Genomic DNA, 8,200 nt, shown 5'->3' with positions numbered 1-8,200 from the left:
GTGGGTCCATCCCCTGGGGTCTGGTTAACCTACCGAGAGTCCCATGCTTGAAAGGGACTGTTTCTGCCTCTCCAGAAGCCATCTGTTGCCACAGTTTCCTTAGAAGGGGTGGAAGCTTCCTTACCTACTTCCTCATGTCTATGCTGGGGCTTTTTCTGGTTTGACCTTGCATGGGACTTGTGCATGCTGCCACTGTTACTTTGACTTTACGTAACTGAACAGTTGTCTGGAAAACTCTGTTTCCTTGTTGTCATCCACCACCTCTGGCTCTTACAGTCTATCTGCTCCCTCTTCTGCAATGATCCCTGAGCCTTGTGGGACAGATGTTTGATATAGGTGTCTAATCAGGGATAAGCACTCTGGACCCTCCTATTGTCTGCACATTAGCCAGTTGTAGATTTTTGTGTTAATCACCATCTGTTGCATAATAGAACTTTTCTAGTGAGAGCTGAGAGATGCATTAATCTATGACTATAACAGTAAGTCATTATAAGCCAGTATAATATGATAACTATTTAGTAGAAAAATAGAACTAGGTTCTACCCTATGTTCTGTAACCTGTTTAGCCTTAGGTTCCTAAGCCTGATATAAATTTCAAGGACAGGTTCCATCCTAGGAGCAGACCTTAAATCCAACTAAAGGGTGGTTGGTTACTCACATAATATTTGTTCATCCATACCATGCTTGGACATATATCCAAAAGCCTCTATACTTTACTACAGGAATACCTGTTCATCCATGCTCATTGATGCCCTTTTCATAGTAGACAAATTAGAAACAATCCGCATGTCGATCCGCTCAAGAATCACTAATAAGAATATGGTACATTTACACAATGGAATATTAGTCAGCTCTTAAAAAAAAGAAATTATGAAATTCACAGGTAAATGAACAGAATTAGAAACAGTCATCCTGAGTGAGGTAACCCAGACACAGAGAGACTAATGTCTCATGTTTTCTGTCATAGCTGGATGCTAGCTTTGGAAACTTAGATATGCATGCTTCAATTTGAAAATCCAGAGAGGTAAAGAAACTAATAAATGGTCATGGGTGAGGGTGGGAAAGGGTAGTAGAGTGCAGTGATTCAAAGGGGGAATGGGAAACAGACTGAGAAGGGTTAAATGGGGGTGGGGAATGGAAGGACAGGGCAGAGGAAGGAGTATAAGGAGCATAAGTAACACTAAAGGCCTTTAGAAAAAAGTTACATGGAGACCTACCACTATAGAAGTGTCTTAAAGTACATATACATACATCTGAGAAAGAGATTAAAAGGAATTATAACAGGGGGACATTGACTTTTTTGAATATCATAGGCAAAGAAAAAAAACCCTCAATGTCAGGAAATTTTTTATCAGCATTATATAAAAAGTATTGAAGATCTGAAAAACTACTCCCACAAGACTGATTTTTCCACAAAACTATAGCTATACAATGCATCAACATCTAACATGTTAAATTGTGCATCAGACTCAAATACAAAACCCATTATACAAGCCACTATTCTTCAACAATTGAGCAAAGATAAAATGCCTAAGAAGAAACGGATGATTTGCAAAGGGTGGGTTCTTTAAGCATCACCATTTAAACAATGAAAAGAGCACAAATGGATGAGTATTCTGTTATATACACTGAACAGAACCTTTGGCATTAAGAATCAGAACATTTTGTCATGTAGCATTATCAGCATTCAATAGCAGCATCAAAACACTCTACAGCATGTCTCTCTATTGTCCATTATTGAATGCACTGGTAAAAACTTTGAAAAAAAAAAAATAAGGAAGGAAAAAGGAGTAGTGACTCCGGGAAACAGAAAACAGACATCAATTCTGTTATACACAAATATCCTCAGAATACATTATCTATACAAGAGCTGGACTAAGCACTAAACTGTGTTTACAGAGATCCAAATCTGAGTGGGTGAGAGCATGCCCCTCATACCACTTTGAGGTATACTCAGGAGGAGGCCACCTTGTAATCACAGATACTAAACACAGTTGCAGAATTCTTCGCCAGGAAAAAGGAAACCGTGAAGATAATTTAGCAATAAAGCAAGGATTTTCTCAAAAGGTATATAGACCAAGTCCCCCTAATTCATATACAATCTCAGTACACCTGAGGGTGTTTCAGGGTACTCTGCAAGAATTTCAGCATACTGAGGTCTCTCAAATTTGTAGAGTAGTTGAGTGCCCAACTCTACATTGATGTGCTCTTTTATCTGTCACAACTTCATTAACAGCATACTGCTTATTCTATGTTTCCTCCAGACTTCTTATAATTTGTATAATCATTTGGAAAGGAATTCTCATTCTCTTGGCAGGGAGGAAAAAGAGCTGTTTTCGCCTGGTGATCAAGTCTCAGTAATCAACAAGCCATGATTTTAGCTCTTTGGGAATCTTTCACTTCAGTTCTGTTCATAAATGTTTCTTCATTCTCTATGCCTCATTCAGATTCTCTTTATCTACTTTAGGATCCCTTTCAGGACACCACATCACACCTCTGTAGATTCTTTTTGGCTGTGATCATTTAGCAGACTTCCCCAGTTTGTAATAATCTTAATGGTTTTTGGGAGGACTGGTCAGATATTCTATAGAATATCCCTAGACTAGAATTCTGACTTTTTCCATGACTAAAGTGAGGCTAAGATTGAGGGGAAGTATTTCCATTACTGAATAAGGCTCTAGGTTTAGAGGAGGACAGAAGTTCCCCTTTCTCCACATGTCAGCATACTTGATGCTTTTGATAGTGATACTGATGCCCTGGCTTGATGACTGTTTGTTAGGTTTCTTGCTCCAAAGTTATCCCTTTGCCCCTTTGCCATTCACACACTTTACTCATCTGAATAAATCACTATGCACAGCTCATACCAACTGATGGAACTTTATGCTCCCTGTTATCTTTGATAATCAAAAAAATCTACTACCTGGACCATCTACACTAACCCTATCTAGACTTTGTCTTCCCTGGAGATATTTTTCTAATCATTTATTATGGTCAGTAGGGTCTCAGAGACATTTATTTTATACTTTAAATTAAAATCCAATATTATTTCCTTTATTTTATTGCTCACTTTTCCAGGCTTTCCCATTAAGAAACTTAAGTTGGCTCCTATATCCCTTTGAAATATGTTCATCATGGTAAAGTATCTCCCAGACTCTTACTTTCTGGAAATAAAAGATTCTCCAGACTTAGTGTTTAAAATGTCAATTTTAGGATCTGGAATTTCATTTTGTTTTCATTTTACTTTTTTATTTTTAAATTTTTTTATTGAATTTTTGTGTATTTCACACAGAAAAATCATTTTTATACACCCTTCCCCTTTGGCACCCCCCCATAGCCCCCACTGGAGTTCCTACCTTCTGTCATATGTGTTAAGGCCTATCATGTAAGGTTAGTGTCCCCAGTTGTCCGTCAGTGCAAGTTCATCCACTGGGATCTAATCAGTCTATCCAGAGTCCCTCCCTTTGAGAACATCAGCCCTTCCTCATCCAGCAGTAATCAGCTGCCAATAATTCTTTGACTAAGATTGGGGTCTGCTGTTCATTTCCACAGTTTTGTGCTGGGTTTCTGTCTGCTTAAGTTTGCATGGGTCTTGTGCATGTTGATACCATTGCTGTAGGTTTGTATGAGAAGAGTTCTGGGAGCCTAATAGGACTATTTCCGTATGGTCATGTTCTTACAATCTTTCCTCTAGGTTTCTAATTTCTTTAAGAAAGCGTTATACCATTATTGGTGAATAGAATCAGAAATCAAATCTAACCAGAAGTGATAACATGTGTCTGTAATCTCTGAGATCAAGAGGCAGTGAGGACCATCACAAGGTCAAATCTACACAGTGAGTCTCAGGCTAGCCATAGATGTACAATGAGTCTTGACTCAAAGATGAAATGAAATGAAACAAAACAAAATAAAAAAGAATTCAAGATCTATGTGTCGTTTGTACGTTGATACTGTAGAGTCATTATATCTAAGCATATATGAACAGATTTACAAATATACATGAAATATATATATATGTTTATGCTTGAGCTTGTACTAGTGTCTCTCATCACCATAAATAGCATTCTACTTTCCAATGCTTAGTCATTAATAACACCCCATTCATCAACTAGGAATCATGTTCCTACTGTCCACCGTACATTTGCTGTATTTCCACAATGCATACTGATACCAGAATTGTTAACTCACAAACACATGAAAATGATTTCCCCAAATGGGGCCTCGGGATAAGTGTGCTCTCATTTGCCTTTAGTCTCACAGACTCTATTCACATTCAGGTTACTGAGCTCACCGTCCTTTCTCCACCTTGCTCAGTGGGGTAGTTTCATATGCAATAATTTGGGTCATTTTGTCACGTAATTCATTCCACCCTGGGCTCTTCCAAACTTCTAAACGCTTTTTACATTTGCATGTATTAATATTTATCCTTTGTACTGTAAATTTCTTTGTACTTTTAGTATATGTGTATTTAATGCAACTACCATTACATTATCAGGCAGAAAAATCCTATTGCCCTAAAGAAATTCCTGATATATCACTTATGCAATCTTCCTCTGCTGCCTCCAGTTCTGGCAACCATTGGTATTTTTATCACTGCTATATTGTGCTGGCTTTTCCAAAACCTTATGTAATTGGAGCTATTTTTTTTCTGCTTAGGAATATTCATTTAAAATCCACCATGTCTTATTGTGGCTTCATTGCTCATTTCTTCTTATCACTCAATAATATTCCCTGATAGGGAGTAGGGCTTATTTATCCATTCACCTACTGAAAGGCATTTTGATCACCTCTAGGTTTTTGTGATTTCATAACTGTAATGCTGTTATAAGATTTCTATTAAGTCTTTTATTTGGCTATAATATTTAAATCTGTAAGTAAAAAGCACCAGGGACATGAACACTAGGATAGACTATGTTTAACTCCATAACAGCTGCTGAACTGTGACTGAAGTAGCCATACTATGTGCATTTCCAGCAGCAGTGGATGAGAATGCTTGTTCACATTCTTGCCAGCAATTAGTGTCAGATCACTGGAGTTTTGCCTTTTTGAGCAATTCACATTAGGTGAGGAGTGATACTTCATTCCTATTTTAATGTGAAATTCCCTAGATACAAATTGTATTGAGAGTTTCACATACTTACTTGCCATCTCTGTGATAAAGTGTCTCTTCAGGTCATTTGCTCATTTAAATATGTTCTGTTCCTGTTGAGTTTGTTCAACTCTTTATATAATTCAGACAAGTTCATTAGATGTGGTTTTGCAAATATCGTCTCCCAGTCTGAGGCTTACAGACTTAACGGCACCCTATTAACTACACTTTGCAGAAGTTTCAGTTTTATCAATAAAGTTTAATGTATGAGTATTTTTCAGGATTATGCAATTGGTGTTTTATTTACAAGGCATCACAAAATTCAACAAAGTATTAATAGGGTATATGAAACTTCCAATCATATATTTTGACACTCTATGATTCAGTAGAGACATTTAGGATTTATAATGTGTTTTAAAACACAATGTCTATCTTTATTCTTGATGATTTAGCTTGTTCTGAAATGTGCTTTATGTGAAGTCAGCTTTCTCTGGATTATTGTGTTCATAGGATAGCTTTCCTCATCACTTCAATTTCTAATTATTGCATTTTTCTGAATAACAATTTTGTTGTTTTCATATAAATCTGCAACACAGGACCCCCAATGATGGTTATTTTTTTATAATTTTAAGCACAAACATTTTTATACTGATTAATTACTTCAGGTGGGCTATGTGGAGGAGAGAGGCTATGGTTACTTATATAGAAAAACTGTAGTCATTAGGAATTAATGAGGCTCAGAGGTTTAAATTACTCAAATCTAATATTAATATTAAGGTGAATTAATATTTGCCACATGTCTATGTAGCTAAACTTGAAGATCTCATCAAATACTATTTTAATTTAAATATGTAATGGTTGATCCTTTTAAATAAAAATTATAGTGAAAAAAGTTTCTGTAACACTAAAAGTTATTAGAATGTACCTTAAATGAATCAATTGTAATAGCATATGAATCATATATCAGTAAAGTTGTTAAAAAATGGCTTTATTATGCCAATTTCATACAAACTTTGATCACATCTTCCTCACTCAACCCAGTACCACTCTTGTCCCTTCTTACTCTCTGATCTCCATCCTCTTCATAATCGCACCACTAATTCTTCTATAGCTTTAAACATTTTAGTCCAGACAGAATATAGACGTTGTCTTTCTGAATCAGGTTTATTTTACTTGACATGATAATCCATTTTCCTACAGATGATATAATTTCGTTCCTCCTATATTAGTCAGTTTTCTGTTTCTACAACAGAAACACTGACCAAAGCAATTTATAAAAGGAAGAGTTTATTTGAGCTTGCGATTCCAAAGTGGAAGTGAGGCTCTACATCTTCAAGCAGGCACAGGAAGCAACAGCTCTGACTGGAGATCCCCCAAGGCTTAAGAGCTCTCCAAGCCCGCCTCCAGTGATGTGCTTCCTCCAGGGTAGCCACACCTTCAAAGACCTCCCAAAACAACAGCCACCAACTGGGGCCTGAAAAAGCTCTTATGGGTTGGTGAGTGCTAAACTCAGCCCACCAGAATCTACCAGCAATGGACAAGAGTTCAGCAATCAAGGAACACAGCTCCAGAGAAAGGGTAAAGGAATATAAAGTTGGGGAATGCATCTCACCCCTTCCTCACCCCCATCATTGCTCTAAGGAGCAAGAGATTCTTCAGAACTCTGGATGGTGAAATGTGCTGTAGCATCTAGATCAGATTATGCAGACAGCAGCAACAGTGTTTTAAAGGAGTCTGAAGCCGAGCATCTCAGCATTACCACTCCAGCCATAGCAGGGAAGAACTACACAGATCTGAGGAAGATTGTGGCAGAATGTGGTCTGCTGTCCTCACAGACACTGCTAAGATAAGCACAGGGCCAGGCTCTCCTTCAACCAAGAAGAAACATTGAGAATATAATACTTTCTGTTTCATTTTATTCCTCATTTTGTTAGACATTTTTAGGTTCTATTTTTATTTTCCATTTCATATATACGTATATTTTACTTTAAATTTTTTTAATCTTTATTTTTTTCTTAGTATGTACAATTTTTGGTTGTTCTTTTTTTATTTATTTAATAACCACATAATTAAAAGAAGCATTTCATTACAATAGCATTGTCATATTCAATAACAATTTCCTGAGCTAAGATGCATCTCTTTCAAAATTGGCTGTAAATTGTTAGGTTTACAGTTGAATTAATACATTTATACAATACTGTACTCAGTATAAACTTATAAGACATAAAATTAAATGAGGTTTTAACCTTTAAAAAAACATCTCCATTTCATTGTTAAAATACAGTTTCATACAGAAAAATTTATCTTTAATGCAACTGACACTAAGATGTTTGCACATGCCTTTCTAATCTCTATATACCTGACTATTGCTAGTCACAGTCAGTTACTTTCTGAGCTCCTTGGCATCTGAGCATGGATATAAAGTCATCAGGTAGATTTCAATGGTAATATTTTTCACATCTACTAATTATTAAGGAGCAAATTTTTATGCTTTGAAGAATTTTTTTTTATTTTTTTAATTTAATAACCACACGATTAGAAGAAGCACTTCATTACAGCTTTAACATATTCAGTAACACACTCCAGAGTAAAGATACATCTCTTACAAAAGTGGCTGTAAATTTTTAGATTCACAGTTGAATTAATACAGTTATACAATATTGAACTCAGTATAAACCCTGTAAGATATAAAATTGAATGAGATTTTATCCTTTAAAGAAGATCTCCTGTTTCCTACATTTTTTAATATTATTTTTTATTTTTTTAGAAAAAGCATGTTAATACAACTTTAAAACACTCAATAACAGTTTGCAGAGCAAAGATACAGCTCTTTCAAAAGTGGCTATAAAATTTTTACGTTCACTGTTAAATTAATACAGTTATACAATATTGAACTCAGTAGAAGCCCAGTAAGACATAAAATTGAATGAGTATTTAGCCTTTAAAAAAGATCTCGATTTCATTTTAAAATATACTGTTTCTTACAGAAAGACTAATTGCTTTTCTACTAATACTGAGATCTTGGCACATGTGTCTCTAACCTGTATGTATCTGATTATTACTAGTCATAATCGATTGCAGTCAGATCCTTGGAGTCTGTGTATATCTATAAAA

The 8,200-nt window shown here is 35.7% G+C and overlaps 1 pseudogene; it reads right to left on the bottom strand.

Annotated features, from left to right (window-relative positions):
* Positions 1 to 1,953: 1,953 nt before the first annotated feature.
* On the bottom strand, positions 1,954 to 5,145 carry LOC103729202 (annotated as a pseudogene).
* Positions 5,146 to 8,200: the final 3,055 nt, after the last annotated feature.

This window comes from Nannospalax galili, unplaced genomic scaffold, assembly GCF_000622305.1.
Source record: "Nannospalax galili isolate Female #2095 unplaced genomic scaffold, S.galili_v1.0 scaffold151, whole genome shotgun sequence".
NCBI lineage: Eukaryota > Metazoa > Chordata > Mammalia > Rodentia > Spalacidae > Nannospalax > Nannospalax galili.
Note: the sequence above shows the minus strand (reverse complement) of the source record. Positions and strands in the feature narration are given on the sequence as shown.